The sequence below is a fragment of the Microcaecilia unicolor genome, chromosome 12 (genome assembly GCF_901765095.1).
Source record: "Microcaecilia unicolor chromosome 12, aMicUni1.1, whole genome shotgun sequence".
Classification (NCBI taxonomy): domain Eukaryota; kingdom Metazoa; phylum Chordata; class Amphibia; order Gymnophiona; family Siphonopidae; genus Microcaecilia; species Microcaecilia unicolor.
The window spans coordinates 104,855,416-104,872,784 of NC_044042.1; the positions used below are offsets into that span (position 1 = coordinate 104,855,416).

Below are 17,369 nucleotides of genomic sequence, written 5' to 3' on the forward strand. Positions count from 1 at the left end.
TTGAGTGGCATTTGCACATGTAAAAAGTGGCCTTTACATGTGTGTATATAGTGATTTTAGAAAACTGCTATTAGATTTAGAAAATGACATGGAGATAAAGTCTGTTCCCGTTCCCGCAAGCTCTGTCCTCCCGGGCTCCATCCTCATCTGCAGAAATCTCAAACACTTATGATTTTATACCGAAATCTTTTTATTAAAGTATAAAAAGGAACAATATGCTGTGCAACTGTTTATAAATCACAAACAGAAAACAATAATCTAATATAATAAAACGCACCGTGAACGTTCTGAAGCCAACGTTCTGTGAAGCCGGAAACTTGAAGCCGGAAGCCTGAAGCCTTGAAGCCTGAAGCCTTGAAGCCATCTGACGTCACTCCCAGGCTGAGGCTGAAGGGTTCAGCCTGCCGTCTCTGCCCCGCCCTCGCGACAAAACAAACAAATCCGGAAGCGAAACGTCAGGGAAGGAGGCGGCGCTCCCGACGTCTAGCCTTCCCTTCGCTGTGTTCCGCCTTCAAAACAAGGCGGAACACAGCGAAGGGAAAGCTAGACGTCGGGAGCGCCGCCTCCTTCCCTGACGCTTCGCTGCATGAACCGCCACGGAGGTAAAGTTAAAAAGAATAAAAAAAAAAAAAGGATGCATGGATGCGAAGGGGGGGGGGGGGGGAGAAGAGGGCGGGCCAGGCTGGGACATGGGAGAGAGCGTAGCATGGATGCGAGGGGGTGGGGGGGAACATGGAAGGGCGAGAGGGGACTTGCTGGAAAAGGATGAATGGAGGCGGCAGGGGACAGAGGAGCATGGATGGGCATGGATTGGGAGGGCAGGACTCAGGGAGAGAGGGAAATTGCTGGATAGGGAAAAATGGAGGGGCCAGGTGACAGATGAGCATGGATGGGCATGGATTGCAAGGGCAGGACTCAGGGAGAGGGGAATTGCTGGATAGGGATGAATGGAGGGGACAGATGGGCATGGATGGATATGGATTGCAGAGCAGGCCTCAGGCAGAGAGGGGAAATGCTGGATAGGGAAAAATGGAGGGACCAGGTGACAGAGGAGCATGGATGGGCATGGATTGGAAGGGCAGGACTCAGGGAGAGGGGAATTGCTGGATAGGGATGAATGGAGGGGACAGATGGGCATGGATGGATATGGATTGCAGAGCAGGCCTCAGGCAGAGAGGGGAAATGCTGGATAGGGAAAAATGGAGGGGCCAGGTGACAGAGGAGCATGGATGGGCATGGATTGGAAGGGCAGGACTCAGGGAGAGGGGAATTGCTGGATAGGGATGAATGGAGGGGACAGATGGGCATGGATGGATATGGATTGCAGAGCAGGCCTCAGGCAGAGAGGGGAAATGCTGGATAGGGAAAAATGGAGGGGCCAGGTGACAGAGGAGCATGGATGGGCATGGATTGGAAGGGCAGGACTCAGGGAGAGGGGAATTGCTGGATAGGGATGAATGGAGGGGACAGATGGGCATGGATGGATATGGATTGCAGAGCAGGCCTCAGGCAGAGAGGGAAAATGCTGGATAGGGAAAAATGGAGGGGCCAGGTGACAGAGGAGCATGGATGGGCATGGATTGGAAGGGCAGGACTCAGGGAGAGGGGAATTGCTGGATAGGGATGAATGGAGGGGACAGATGGGCATGGATGGATATGGATTGCAGAGCAGGCCTCAGGCAGAGAGGGGAAATGCTGGATAGGGAAAAATGGAGGGGCCAGGTGACAGAGGAGCATGGATGGGCATGGATTGGAAGGGCAGGACTCAGGGAGAGGGGAATTGCTGCATAGGGATGAATGGAGGGGACAGATGGGCATGGATGGATATGGATTGCAGGGCAGGCCTCAGGCAGAGAGGGGAAATGCTGGATAGGGATGAATGGAGGGGGCAGGTGACAGACAAACATGGATGGCCATGGATTGGGAGGGCAGGGCTCAGGGACAGAGGGGAATTGCTGGAAAAGGATGAATGGAGGGGGCAGGGGACAGATGGCCATGGATTGGGAGGGCACGGCTCACACTCTCTCTCTCATATACAATGTCTTTCTGACTCTCACTCTCACACACTCTGTCTCACACTGTATCACATTCACTCTCTATGTGCCACACAGTCACTCACACACTCGCTTGGTCTCATACACTCACTCAAACAGAGAATCTGTGTCTCACACACACTCTCTCTCTCGCCCACACACACACACTCTCACTCACACTGTGTCTCACATACACACTTGCACACACTCTCATTCTCACACACACACTCTCTCACAAACACACTCACACCCAGACTCACGCTCTCTCTCACACAATCACACTTTCACTCTGACTCTCAAACAGTCACTCTCACATACACTCTCCCAAACATACACACTCCGAGGAAAACCTTGCTAGCGCCCGTTTCATTTGTGTCAGAAACGGGCCTTTTTTACTAGTAATAATAATAAAGAACAACTATAATAACCCCCCACCCAATCCTTCCATCCCCGACAATAGCCTACTTCTACTACCCCAAGAAATCCTAATCCATCCTGTCAAAATGTCCAGGGGTACAAAATACAACCCGTTCTGTATGCCCTAGCGGGAGAGAAATATGCCCTATGAAGCACTGTTATGATTTTTTAATCTGTGGATGAATAAGAAGTCATGAACAATCTCAGGATTCAGTCTAGATCTCCTGTCTTCCACAATCCTTCCTGCAACAGAAGGTGTGCTGGTAGCAGGAATGCACAGGATCCCCCATGCAAATTTTGCCAGTTGTAACCAGTACTTTTGCTCGATTTTCCAAAAAGAAAAAAAATCTAAATATTGTCATCTACATCACTTAAAACATAAATAACTGACCAATTCATTAACAGCCTTCAAAGTAGAAAATTACATGGGGACAACATTTCTCCCCATCTCATCCCCACAGGTTCTGTCCCCATCCCCTTATCTGCAGATTAGTTTGGGAAGACCAGAAAAGTAAGCATCTATTTCCAACTCTGCATAAGCAATTCACACATACTTTAAAATAATCTGATGCTCAATTTACACCTGTTCCAATGGGTTTGCAGGAATGATCAAGGGGGCAACTGTGCTTACCTCTCTGACATTTAAAACAACTTCTAAAGGACAAACTCCTTAACACGCTCCACTTAGCTGCTCTGTTTTGTAAAATCCAGCATTTACTGACACACTAAAGTTCAAATGATGATACACCTTTTCTGTTATCATGGACTTTTTACAAAGGCATAAGAACAGAAGAATAGCCACACTGTGTCAGACTAATGGTCCATCTAGCCCAGTATCATGTTTCCAACAGTGGCCAATCCAGGTCACAAGTACCTGGCAGAAACTCAATTAGTAGCAACATTCCAGAATCCAAAGAACAACAAGATTCCAGAATCCCACAGAGTAGCAACATTCCATGCTACCAATCCCAGGGCAAACAGTGGCTCCCCCCCACCCCCAAACATCTATATGAATACCAGACTATAGACTTTTCCTCCAGGAACTTGTCTAATCTTTTTTAAAACCCAGATACGCTAACCGCTCCGGCAACGAGTTCCAGAGCTTAATTATTCTTTGAGTGAAAAAATATTTCCTCCTATTTGTTTTAAAAAGTGTCTTTGTACTTTTGTGAAAGTGAAAAATCAATTCATTTTTACTCTACACCACTCAGGCTGTGTTAGAAAAGCAATGTAGGCCGTTATAACACAGCCTCCTACAATAATTGGCAGGTTCCAAAGAGAAAAATGAACTATACTTCTGTTCCTATGGGCTAGTGGAGAGTATATCATAAAATAGCTCCTGTAAGAGTCAGGTTGCAAATAAATTCAAATCTAAGCTGTACTGTCAGGCAAAACCTACCCTGTGCTTCTACCACTCAAAGAGAATTAAACAATTAAAAAAGCCTTAAACCAGTGTACACACTTTTAAACTGTTATGCTTACAGTTTCTCACAAATAATAATGACACTTTCTTGTGCCAAGAATTCTCAGGCTCATTTCCAAACATCTGACTTAAATTTCTCCCAAAAAAAGTCCTCCATTTATTTCTATGCAACACTGCACACTAAAATAATTTGGTGAGTCAAATCACAGGCTGTCACACGGCCAATATGAGAGGCTAAATCAGCAGCCACTTCCCTTTTCTAAACCCCAAAGGATCATGTGTTTCCTAAATGCAGCAGAGAATAGAAAGGTGACCCTCAGAGCAGCTGACACCAAGATCTTGAATTAAAGTTTCTTACTTAAAAGAGCAAGGCGGCTGCTGTACCCTTCTCCTGGTTCCTTCCACAGGCTGGAAAGTGTTCCTGACTGTCCACTTAGGAGACAGCTAGTGAATTAAGGCACAGAAATGCAGGATGCTTGAAGGGGGCAATCAGAAAAGAGATCAGCCCATAATGGGAGAGGCTAAGTAGGCGGAAACCCTAACTGAAGAAAGAATTTAGCAGGAGAAAAGGAGGCTCTGACATGCTTTTATTAGCCTCTTCTCCCAGTGGAGGAGTGGCCTAGTGGTTAGGGTGGTGGACTTTGGTCCTGGGGAACTCAGGAACTGAGTTTGATTCCCACTTCAGGCACAGGCAGCGCCTTGTGACTCTGGGCAAGTCACTTAACCCTCCATTGCCCATTTGCCCGCATTGAGCCTGCCATGAGTGGGAAAGCGCGGGGTACAAATGTAACAAAAAACAAACAAAAAAAACTGTGTTTTTTTTTTTTTTACATTTATTTATAACCATTTAAATTTGTACAAGCGATAAAACTTGCTGGAAGTACAGAGAAATTAATATGTAGGAATTATTTCAGTCAGGTAATTCTATTCTCTTCCTTAGACCACTAAATAGGGAGAGTGAAACAAGATCAATTAAACAGTAAACAGAAAAAAAAAACCCCGTGGTATTAACCTGATTATCCCCAGATATTACTCGTCTAATTCATTATTCCACATTGATCATCTGGTTGGCTTCTTCAAGGCCAATACGGTGTGTAGTCAAATCATTTCATTGAAAAACATACTTATTGTCCAATATTAGTTAGAAATAATACATCTTTTAGGGAAAGGGAAATGTGACTTGATATACCGCCTTTCTGAGGTTTTTGCAACTACATTCAAAGCGGTTTACATATATTCAAGCACTTATTTTGAACCAGGGGCAATGGAGGGTTAAGTGACTTGCCCAGAGTCACAAGGAGCTGCAGTGGCTCTAACAGCTTCCTTCACCTCACTTTTTAACCACACCGGCTGTCGTTTGGTCTTCCGTCCTCCTTTTTTAATACGCAGAATGTATTTGGCCTGGGCTCCCAGGTCGGTGTTTCTGAACAGCATCCACGCCTGATGTTAAGTTTTGACCCTCGCAGTCCGTCCGTCCGTCTAAGTTTTTTTTCACCGTTCTCATTTTACCAGTCTCCTTTTTTAAAGTTAAACGCTAACATATTTGATTTCCTATCTATACTTACTTCAAAGCTAATATCAAATCCGATCATATTACGATCACTGTTATCAAGAAGCCCCAGCACCATTACCTCACACACCAGATCATATGCTCCACTAAGGACTAGGGCCCAGATGCACTAAACGTTTTTCATCGTTAAATGAGCCCTTAAGGAAGAATTTCCGATCCTTTCCATGCACTAAAGCCTATTTTTCGACGGTAGTAGCAGCTAACGAAAACGGAATGGAGATGAGCAATTAGTGTGAAAACCCCATTGAAACGACATGCACTAACCTTTTCCGATTGCCTTTACGCAGGAAAAAGGCAGGAAAACTAACGAGAGGTCTGGACCTCTCGTTAGGACAGCTCTGTGCCAGGAAAAAGTGTTAAGTGAAAAAATAAACAAACTTTGAGCCAATCCCAGCGCATTAGCAGAGCTAAAAGCGCTGTGATTGGTCCAAAGGACCTCAGAAAACACATAAAAAAATAAAAATAAAAAAAGGATCGGGAGGGGGCAAGGGCGCTCATCAGGAGCGTCCTGTACGGACGGCCTTGCCCCCCTCCCCCCGCTGCTCCCCACTTTCCGCCGCTCCCCCCACCCCGAAAAAGCAAACTTCTAGAAGCCCCTGCCCCCCTCCCTTCCTCACTACTCTCTCACCTCAGCTCCGCCTCCCGACATCCTCCGTCCGTGCCCCGCCCCCTTTTGGGGTCGTCGCCGCCATTCCCCTCCTCCATCGGGCCCCCCTTCCTCTTACCGGGCCCGTGCAGCGCCTCTCTCCTCTGTCCGAAGGCGCTGCACGGGCAAGAAGAAAGCTGAATCAGCTGATGCCTGCCTTCGCCTAGCTTCGATAGAGCGTCTTTCTCCTCCTGGGCCCGCCCCTGTCTGACGTCAGTAACCTACGTAGGTTACTGACGTCAGACAGGGGCGGGCGCAGCAGGAGAAAGACGCGCCATCGCGAAGGCAGGCATCAGCTGATTCAGCTTTCTTCTTGCCCGTGCAGCGCCTTCGGACAGAGGAGAGAGGCGCTGCACGGGCCCGGTAAGAGGAAGGGGGGCCCGATGGAGGAGGGGAATGGCGGCGACGACCCCAAAAGGGGGCGGGGCACGGACTGAGGATGTCGGGAGGCGGAGCTGAGGTGAGAGAGTAGTGAGGAAGGGAGGGGGGCAGGGGCTTCTAGAAGTTTGCTTTTTCGGGGTGGGGGGAGCGGCGGAAAGTGGGGAGCAGCGGGGGGAGGGGGGCAAGGCCGTCCGTACAGGACGCTCCTGATGAGCGCCCTTGCCCCCTCCCGATCCTTTTTTTATTTTTATTTTTTTATGTGTTTTCTGAGGTCCTTTGGACCAATCACAGCGCTTTTAGCTCTGCTAATGCGCTGGGATTGGCTCAAAGTTTGTTTATTTTTTCACTTAACACTTTTTCCTGGCACAGAGCTGTCCTAACGAGAGGTCCAGACCTCTCGTTAGTTTTCCTGCCTTTTTCCTGCGTAAAGGCAATCGGAAAAGGTTAGTGCATGTCGTTTCAATGGGGTTTTCACACTAATTGCTCATCTCCATTCCGTTTTCGTTAGCTGCTACTACCGTCGAAAAATAGGCTTTAGTGCATGGAAAGGATCGGAAATTCTTCCTTAAGGGCTCATTTAACGATGAAAAACGTTTAGTGCATCTGGGCCTAGGTCTACAATTTTTCCTTCTCTCGTCGGCTCCTGTACCAGCTGCTCCATAAAGCTGTCCTTGATTTCATCAAGGAATTTTACCTCCCTAGCATGCCCCGATGTCACATTTACCAAGTCAATATCGGTGTAACTGAAATCACCCATTATTACCGTGTTGCCCAGTTTGTTTGCGTCCCTAATTTCCTTTAACATTTCTGAATCCGTCTATTCATCCTGGCCAGGTGAACGGTAGTACACTCTTATCACTATCCTTTTCCCCTTTACACATGGAATTTTAATCCACAGCGATTCCAAGAAGTTAATATACAATGCTACCCCTCCACCAGTCCGATCTACCCTATCATTACGATATACTTTGTACCCCGGTAAGACAGTGTCCCACTGGTTATCCTCCTTCCACCAGGTCTCAGTAACGCCTATTATATCCAATTTTTCATTTAGTGCAATATATTCCAACTCTCCCATCTTATTTCTTAGACTCCTAGCATTTGCATATAGACATTTCAGAGTATGTTTGTTGTTCTTATTTGCATGATGCTTAGTACCTGACACTATTGATTTGACATCTTTTGTCTGATCTTTAGTTGTATTTAAGGGCACCTGGCCTACCACGGTCTGTTGTGCAACCTCACTATCCAGAAACCCTATCTTCCCTGTTTGTGAGGTATCTTTGCAAGATACCTTTTCCCGAACCATGCGCTTTTGAGCGACTGTCGGCCTTCCCCCCATTTCTAGTTTAAAAGCTGCTCTATCTCCTTTTTAAATGCCGACGCCAGCAGCCTGGTCCCACCCTGGTTAAGGTGGAGCCCATCCTTTCGGAATAGGCTCCCCCTTCCCCAGAATGTTGCCCAGTTCCTAACAAATCTAAAACCCTCCTCCCTGCACCATCCACACATTGAGACTCTGGAGCTCTGCCTGTCTCTTGGGCCCTGCACGTGGAACAGGTAGCATTTCAGAAAATGCTACCCTAGAGGATCTGGATTTGAGCTTTCTACCTAAGAGCCTAAATTTGGCTTCCAGAACCTCTCTCCCACATTTTCCTATGTCATTGGTACCCACATGTACCAAGACAGCGGACTCCTCCCCAGCACTATCTAAAATCCTATCTATATGAGGTCCGCCACCTTCGCACCAGGCAGGCAAGTCACCAGGCGATCCTCAGGTCCTCCAGCCACCCAGCTATCTATATGCCTAATGATCGAATCACCAACTACAACAGCTGTCCTAACCTTCCCTCCCAGGCAGCACTTGGAGACATATCCTCGGTGCGAGAGGATAGTAAATCCCCTGGTGGGCAGGTCCTGGCTACAGAAGTACTTCCGACTTCACCAGGGTTATGCTCTCCTTCTAGGAGACCTCCCTCCTCCAAGGTAGCACAAGGGCTACCAGACTGGAGGTGGGACTTCTCTACAACATCCCTGTAGGTCTCCTCTATGTACCTCTCTGTCTCCCTCAACTCCACCAAGTCTGCTACTTTAGCCTCAAGAGAACGGACATGTTCTCTGAGAGCTAGGAGCTCTTTGCATCGGGCACACACATATGACATCTCACCAACTGGGAGATAATCATACATGTGACACTCAATGCAAAAGACTGGATAGCACCCCTCTCGCTGCTGGACTGCTGACTCCATCTTAGTGTTTTTGAGTTTTTCAATCATTTAAAACTTGCTGTATTAAGGATATTAGCCTAATATAAAAGTGTATTTTAGTTTATATAGTATATTGTCTGATTGTGTGTTTCCTTCTTAGATGGTAATGAAATGTATTTAAAACTCTGTAAGAGCACTCCTTGCTTGTTACCCTAATTACAATAACTGACAATAAATGAAGAGTTGTCCTAGGGGTGGGTGGGAAGACTAAACTAGATCCTGTAGTGCCTGCCAGATTCTGTTAATGCTTTGCTACAAAGTTTTTAAAACTAAGTGGAAAAGACTATGGAGACCAATTAATAAAATTAGCTTTTTATATTTTTATTTTGCTTAACACTAATCTACAATTGCTCCTTTAAACCCCAATGTTTAAGTTCCCAAAGCACAAAGCAAAATAACGTTCACTTACCAGAGAAATGTCCTCTTCTCTCGGAACTTCTCAGAAAGAAAGTTCAGTGGGACCTTTCTTCTTTATATAGTTTTGAATCTAAGGGCCTTTTTTAAACAGGCTCTTTGAAGCTGACTCAGGGCCAGATGCACTAAACTTAACGAGCCATTAACGAGCAAGTAGTAAACCCTGGCATGCCCTAAAGGCCATTTTCCGATCACGGTAGCAGCTAACGAAAACGGAATGCAGATGATCCAAAGGCTATTGCAAGGCTATTATAATGAGATGCAATACAGTTTTCCGATCCCCTTACCATGAAAAAACCTAACTGGAGGTCTACACCTCTCGTTTGGGCAAATTGGAAGAAATAATGTTGTCAGGGACGTCCTTTTTGGACGTCCTTCACCTGAAACCCCCCCCCCCTCTAAAGACGTTCTTTTTTGGACGTCCTTCTAAAAACCTGTGCCGCCCGAAAGGAAGACGCCGTGCTGCTCACCCCCTCCACGGCTTGCTGCAGGAAGGCTCCCATGCAGCTTGATCGTAGCAGGAAAGTACAGTTTACGTCCATCCAAAAAGGCGGCCTTTTTGGATGTCCCGTCCCCCCCACAAAATAATAAAAACATCCTTTTTGGACATACTTCACTCAGCTAAGAGACCTTGAAGTCTCTGAGCCAATCACACCGCGTTTAGCCTGCCTAAAATCCTTGAAGTTCACACCAAATGCCAGGAATGCTATGTGTTCCACACATCACATATGCAAGCCAATGACGTCCTAACCGATGTGTCCCACAGGCAGCACGGGTTTCTCAGAAGAAAACAGTGTGTCGATACGAAAGACAATTATTTAAAGCTGGGGAAACTTTAAAATCATAATGCAGTCACTAAGAACAACATTCTTCAAGAGTGGAAAAAGTAAACAAAATGAACAGCATTTTTAAAAAGCGGTACTACAAAGGAAGCAAATATAAAATAACCACATAAAAAATATATAGATAATATGTAAGAAGTGGAGCAAAAGAATATCAAAAACTAAGTGCTTGACCTTTAAAGCATGAACTTACCAATGCAAGTTCATTATGGACTTAATGACAGAGAGCAAATCATAAAAACACAGCAAGATTGAGATCTTGATTCAGCCCTCTCAGACTACTATAAATCTATCTCCAATCACCTCCTCTCCAAGGAACAGACGGTTTACACAGGACCAAGAATCTGTAGACCTCAAAACTATGATTAAGCTTGACAGAATGTCCTACCAGCGGTTTGTCCACTATTTTCCTCTTGATAGCATTTCGATGCTCAATCAATCTGACGTCAAGTGCTATTTTAATCTTACCCAGGTACATCAGACCCCAGGCACAAGTTGCAGCATACACTAACTAACCTTTTCAGATTTACGACTAGAAAACTTTTCCCACGACTGGATGGATCATCTGTTTAATGATAGCATTATCATTACAGACTGAGAAGTGGCCACAAGGAAATGTGTTTATATGCCTTTTCCTACAAAATACTGAAGGAGACCCGTAAGGTTCTTGCTTCTATTGTATGCAACAAGAAGGTTCTTATTTGAAAAGCACTCAGTGCTGGTGATAATATGTCAGTGCTTTTTCAGAACGTGCACAACAGACATGTGATTAAATTCAATAGTGCAGACTATCCTATTATCTGATTCCTTATCTCTTACTCAATTCTCTTTTAAAACCTTCATCTACATAACCCCTGGGGTATCCTCTTTCAGAGAATCTCTCTTTCATTCCTACATTTTCAAGTTGATTAACAATTTGATATACTGCATATCAATCATATCTACACAGTTTACAATAATAAAATCAATAATAGGGGTTAGAAAATACCGCCATAAAACTACTGAAAATCAAGAGAGATGTAATCATGCACAATGCAGACCACAGCACCGGAACTCACCTCCCAAAGCACACGCCATGTTAGGCAATCAGAAAAGCATTTTTAAAAAATAGCTGAACAAAATCTATTTCATCTGTACATGGTCTTCTCAGTCTGAGAAATTAGCTGTAAAGTGGCATCTTCTTCATAGCACAAATGTAACAACTTATTAACATGTCAGCTTCCTGTAAATACTGGTACGTCACCTAACTTCATTTTTAATTAGAAATTACAATTCTGGATATTCTCTCTTATTATACTTTTAGAAGACTATAATAAACTGGACCTTTTTTTTTTTTTTTTAGGAAGGAATTGGAACGAATCAAGTGTTATTTGAGTGAAAAGGTCAAGCAAAAGGAAGAAATTAGATAAGGAGAAGCATGTGATATGCCGAGTTGCCCACTCAATCTGAATCATAAACCAACAAGTTCATGGAAAACATGAAGAACGTGGTTCATGGAATTCTCTGAGGCCTTTTACTCAGAATGCCAGTCAGGTAGCAGCCAACTAAAAAAATTAAATCAATACATTCCCAGGCTATATAATTAAAAAAAACAAAAACATTGCAGCACTGGTTATACACAGCAAAACCTGTAGCAGTTTTAATTATGTTGCCAGGGACTCTAATGTAAAATATAGACAGTCCCAGTGCTGTACACTAGGCCAGCACAGTGTTCAATGTAAATATGTAGCCTATAAAAATCAAGAGAGATGCAAAATCATGACTTGCCCAAGATGCTGAAATTCGAAAGATTGGGTGTCCACATCATTGCAGGATGTTTCAGCAGATCTGGTCTCCAGTCTGGGATGCACGACCATTGAGAGCATGTAGTTTCTTATGAAATCACTAATGTCTGTATTATTATAATCTTTAGATGTTTTAGAATCACAGGGACCAACTGTAAGGTGAAGTTTTGTTGTTTGGGAATAGGGATCTTACCATGTGGGAAAGGGGGGAGGGGGTTGCGTTACCCCGCTCCAGACAAGGAACCACAAGGTGCAAGGATTAAAATACTTATTGACGACTCAGAAGGAGGTGGAATTTGAAGGGGGGGATGGAGTAGGAGCAGAGATAATGATATAAAATTGAAAAAACAGCATGGAGATGTATCACGCTGTTGTAGATCTAGGTTTAGATTACTAATGGAGTATGTACGGGAAAATTAGGTTCTTACCTTGGTAATTTTCTTTCCTTTAGTCATAGCAGATGAAGCCATTACGTATGGGTTATGTCCATCAACCAGCAGGGGAGATAGAGAGCCCTCAAACTTTCACAGACCTCTTGGCCAGCTAGCTCCACTGCCTCTTCAGTATTTGAAGCTTCCAAAGCAGTATGGCAAACCGCAATGGGAATCACAAGAGCTTTCCTCACAGCGAACGATGGCCCATCACAAGGGCATGAACTCATAAAGGAGGGAATGCACATCCTCCTGGAGGGAATAAACTCATCCTCCTATTTATAGAACTGGAGGGGAACACACGCACCTCCTGGAGAGAATCAACACATCCTCCAAAAAAAACATGCTGGAGGGAATGAGCACATCCTCCTAAATTTAAACTGAACATGAATCCTGAAGATTGTTTTCCAACTTTCTCCCAAGGAAGGAACTTCAGGAAATTAGAACAGAACCTGAAAAACAGATTCACAGCATACAGACAATCATACAGGGAGGGCTCATGGCTTCATCTGCTTATGACTAAAGGAAAGAAAATTACCAAGGTAAGAACCTAATTTTCCCTTCCTTGTCATCAAGCAGATGAAGCCATTACGTATGGGATGTAACAAAGCAATCCCTAGATAGGGTGGGAACAAGCCACACCACGCGCTAGCACTTGTGCACCAAAACGCGCATCCCTCCTGGCAGCCACATCCAGCCTGTAATGTCGGGCAAAGGAGAGCTTAGAAGCCCATGTTGCTGCACTGCATATCTCTTGAAGAGAGAGTGCTCCAGTTTCAGCCCAAGAGGAAGAAATCGCTCTAGTAGAATGTGCCTTAAAGGCTACAGGCGGAACCCTGCCGGCCAGCAGATAAGCTGAAAAGATAGTTTCTTTGAGCCAGCGGGCAATAGTGGCTTTAGACGCTGGAGACCCTCTGCGAGAACCGAATAGCAAAACAAACAGATGATCAGAAGTCCTGAAAGAGTTAGTAACTCGCAGATACTGCAGCAGAGTCCTGCGCACATCCAAAAGGTGCAGCTGCCCAAAAGATTCTGGAAACTCTTCCTCTGAAAAAGAGGGCAAGAAAATAGGCTGGTTTAGGTGAAAGGCTGACACCACCTTAGGCATAAAGGAAGGCATGGTCCGAACCGTGACTCCGGACTCTGAAAATTGCAGAAATGGGTCTCTACAGGACAGCGCCTGGAGCTCTGACACCCGTCTCGCCAAGGTAATGGGCACCAGAAAAACGGCCTTCAGTGTCAAATCTTTCTCCGATGCTCGCCGAAGCGACTCAAAAGGAGATGCCTGCAGGGTTTTCAAAACTAGCCCCAGGTTCCAAGCTGGACAGGGTGCTCGCACTGGAGGTCGGAGCCGAAGCACCCCTCTAAGAAACCGTGCCACATCTGGGTGAGCAGCCAAAGACACGCCTTCCACCTTACCACGAAGGGAGGCCAACGCTGCCACCTGCACCCGCAGGGAATTATAGGCCAAGCCTTTTTGTACACCTTCCTGCAAAAAGTTCAGAATCGGCGAGACAGGAGCCCGCATTGGAGCAATGGCTCTGGAAGCACACCAAGACTCAAACAGGCACCAAATCCTGGCATAAGCCACGGAAGTGGACCGCTTGCGGGCTTGCAGGAGAGTGGAAATAACTTTATTGGAATAACCTTTATCCCTCAATTGCGCCCTCTCAATAGCCGTAAGACCAAAGCGGCTGGCGTCCTCCATGGCTACCGGTCCCTGAGTCAACAGGTTCGGTACCAGAGGTAACGGCAGAGGAGCCTCCAGGAGCATCTGTCGGAGGTCTGCATACCAAGGTCTCCTTGGCCAATCCGGGGCGATGAGGACCACTTCTCCTGGGTGCAGCCGAATCCGCAAGAGCAGGTGCCCTATCAAGGGCCATGGGGGAAACACAAAGTAGACCCGGAGGCCAGGGTTCAGCCAAGACATCCAACCCCGCCGAGCGAGGATCTCTCCGTCTGCTGAAGAAGCACGGGACTTTGGTATTGGCACTTGTCGCCATTAGATCCATCACGGGCTTGCCCCATTTGGCACAGATCTGCAGGAAAACTTCGTCTGCCAGATTCCATTCTGCTGGATCGATCTGATGCCTGCTCAGATAATCGGCCTGCACATTGCTCTGACCTGCAATATGAGCTGCCGACAGACACTGAAGATGCAGCTCGGCCCAGTGGCAAATCAGTTCGGCCTGCGCGGCTAGTGCTCTGCACCTTGTTCCGCCTTGTCGATTTATATAGGCCACCGTTGTCGTGTTGTCCGACATCACTCTGACAGCCAATCCTTCCAGGGTCACTTGAAAGGCCAGAAGCGCCTGAAACACCGCTTTCAACTCTAGGCGGTTGATGGACCACTCCGACTCCTCGGGTGTCCATAGACCCTGGGCATGCTTCCCCTTGCAGTGTGCGCCCCAGCCCTTCAGGCTGGCATGTTACCACCAGGCACCAAACGGGGAGCGTCAGCGGCATTCCTCGCCGCAGCATGCTGTCCGAGAGCCACCACTCCATGCTGAGTCGGGCCGCAGGGAGCCAAGTAAGTCTGCATTGGTAATCCTGAGAAAAAGGAGACCATCTCCGGAGTAGGGAATACTGTAGAGGTCTCAGGTGCGCTCTCGCCCAGGGTACCACTTCCATCGTGGCTGTCATCAATCCCAGCAGCTGGACAATGTCCCAAGCTCGCGGGCGGGGCATCTTCAGGAGCAGACAGACCTGATTCTGAAGCTTGCACCGCCTTAGCTCGGGTAGGAATACATAGCCCGAGACTGTGTCGAACCCGGCCCCCAAAAACTCTAGAGATTGTGAAGGGGACAGGTGACTTTTGGCCATATTGACGACCCAGCCTAGAGATTGCAGTACTGAGACCACTCTGGCTGTAGCTTGTAAGCTCTCTGTTGCAGAGTCTGCTCTGATGAGCCAGTCGTCTAGGTACGGGTGAACCCTGATACCTTCTCACCTGAGAAAAGCAGCTACTACCACCATTACCTTCGAAAAGGTTCGGGGAGCTGTGGCGAGGCCAAAAGGCAAGGCCCTGAACTGGAAATGTTTTCCCAACACCGCAAACCTCAGAAACTTCTGGTGCGGGGGCCAAATCGGTATGTGCAAGTAAGCTTCTTTCAGGTCCAGAGACGTGAGAAACTCTCCTGGCTGTACCGCCGCAATGACGGAGCGCAGGGATTCCGTGTGGAAATGCCGCACTCTCAGGGACTTGTTCACTTCTTTTAAGTCCAGAATAGGGCGAAAGGACCCACCTTTTCGCGGCACCACAAAGTAGATGGAGTATCGACCGCAGCCTTGCTCGGCGGGAGGCACCGGGGTCACTGCCCCTAACTGAATCAGACCTTGTACAGTCTCCTCCACCGCTGCCCGTTTGACGGCAGAACCGCATCGGGACTCCACAAACACGTCTCTTACTGGGGCATTGAATTCTATTCTGTATCCATCTCTGATCAGGTCCAGAACCCACTGATCTGAGGAAATCTTGGCCCACTCCTCGACAAAGAGGGAAAGCCGTCCTCCGATGACAGGCATCGAGGAGAGGACCGGCGCACCATCATTGAGAGGGTCGCCCCTGAACTCCTGGTCTTGAGCCACCGGCTGCAGAACGCTTGTCCGAGCGAAAGGAGTTCCTCTGCTGACCACGGGCACGTGAAGTGAACCCAGCAGAATGCCCCGGGCGGTACCTTCTAGCTTCACGGAAGCGAGGTCTGTACGAGGAGTGGACCGCCTGGCCCTTAGAGGAAGGCCTCTGCCTATTTTCGGGCAAGCGCTGGGGTTTTGGATCACCCAGGCCTTTCACAATTTTCTCCAACTCCTCACCAAATAGGAGAAGTCCTTGAAAAGGCAACTTCACCAACCTTTACTTAGAGGCCATGTCCGCTGCCCAGTGTCATAGCCACAGACGACTGCGAGCCGCCACTGCTACTGCCATTTGTTTAGCCGAAGCTCTGACAAGGTCATAAAGGGCATCAGCCAGAAAGGACAAGGCCACCTCCATCCGCAGAGCCACATCCAAGAAGGGCTCCGCTCCATCTCCGGGCTGAGCCACTGCCTGTTGCAGCCAAGCTAGGCAGGCTCTAACAGCATAACAGCTGCATGCAGACGCCCGAACAGTGAGACCTGCAATTTCAAAGGACCGTTTCAATGCTGTATCCAGCCTACGGTCTTGAGCATCCTTCAGGGCAACACCTCCTACAACAGGGAGGGTAGTTCTCTTTGTCACCGCAGTGACTAGGGCATCCACTGTAGGCATTTGGAAACGAGCCATATGTCCCTCACGCAGAGGGTATAACTGCCCCATAGCCCTGGAAACTCTCAAAGGTCCCTCGGGGTCAGCCCACTGAGCCGAAACAAGCTCTAGGATGGAGTCATGCAAAGGGAAGGCCCGAGCAGCTTTCTTGGTACTAGCCATCCTGGGATTACCCGAGGAGGCCATGCCACTGTCAGGATCTTCAATCGAGAGGGCCTGCAGGGTATCTGAAATAAGCGCTGGCAGCTCACCGCGGAGGGATCATCCAGATCCTGTGGTAAATCCGCACCTGACTCTGGTTCCTCAGACCAAGAACGTCTGTCAGAGTTCTCCGAATCCTCACAACCCGACCACGGGGGGGAAAAAGGTGCACCACAATCTGAAGGGGAATTAACCCTTCCGCGCTTATCTTTAGGCCAAGCATCCGGGAAAAAAGCCTCACTGGGAAGTCCCAGGCCAGAATCCATCGGGGGGGCAATCAGAGGAGCCTCAGGAGACCCTTGAGGAAGGGCTCTTTTCATCATGTATGCTTTATGGAGCAAAAGCACAAAATCCGGGGAGAAAATCTCACCCTGGGCACCCAAATCCTGTCCGGTGCTAGCCACTCCTGAAATAACCTCATCTCGAGGTGCCCCACCCGACTCAGGTCTCTCCGTGTCCACGGAGGCCGCGCCATGTGGTGTAAGCAAAATGGCGCCCGCTGCCAGCTCAGAGCAGGAAGAAACATCGCTCGCCATGCTCGGGCCGGCTCCTACGCCAGTAGAGCACGATTTACAGAGCCCTGCTGCTGATTTGTGTTTGCCACAAATGGAACAGCGCTTTACATTGTCTGCAGCCATCGCCGAAAAACGGCGGTAAAATCCAAGATGGCGGTTTCGCGCCAAAATCGCCCTGATCGCGGGCCCACCCCGGAGGAGTTGG

At 47.6% G+C, this 17,369-nt stretch overlaps 1 protein-coding gene across 2 annotated transcripts in view; it reads right to left on the reverse strand.

Moving 5' to 3' along the window:
• Nucleotides 1-17,369, reverse strand: part of PLEKHM1 (pleckstrin homology and RUN domain containing M1) — a 238,048-nt gene that overhangs the window by 173,015 nt on the left and 47,664 nt on the right. The window contains exon 1 of one of the 2 annotated variants that reach the window (XM_030220672.1): nt 4,232-4,311. The exons of the other annotated variant lie outside the window; for it this stretch is intronic. The gene's annotated coding sequence lies outside the window, so the exon portion shown is untranslated. Of the gene's footprint in view, nt 1-4,231; nt 4,312-17,369 lie in introns of those variants that run through there. 2 annotated transcript variants of the gene reach the window in all.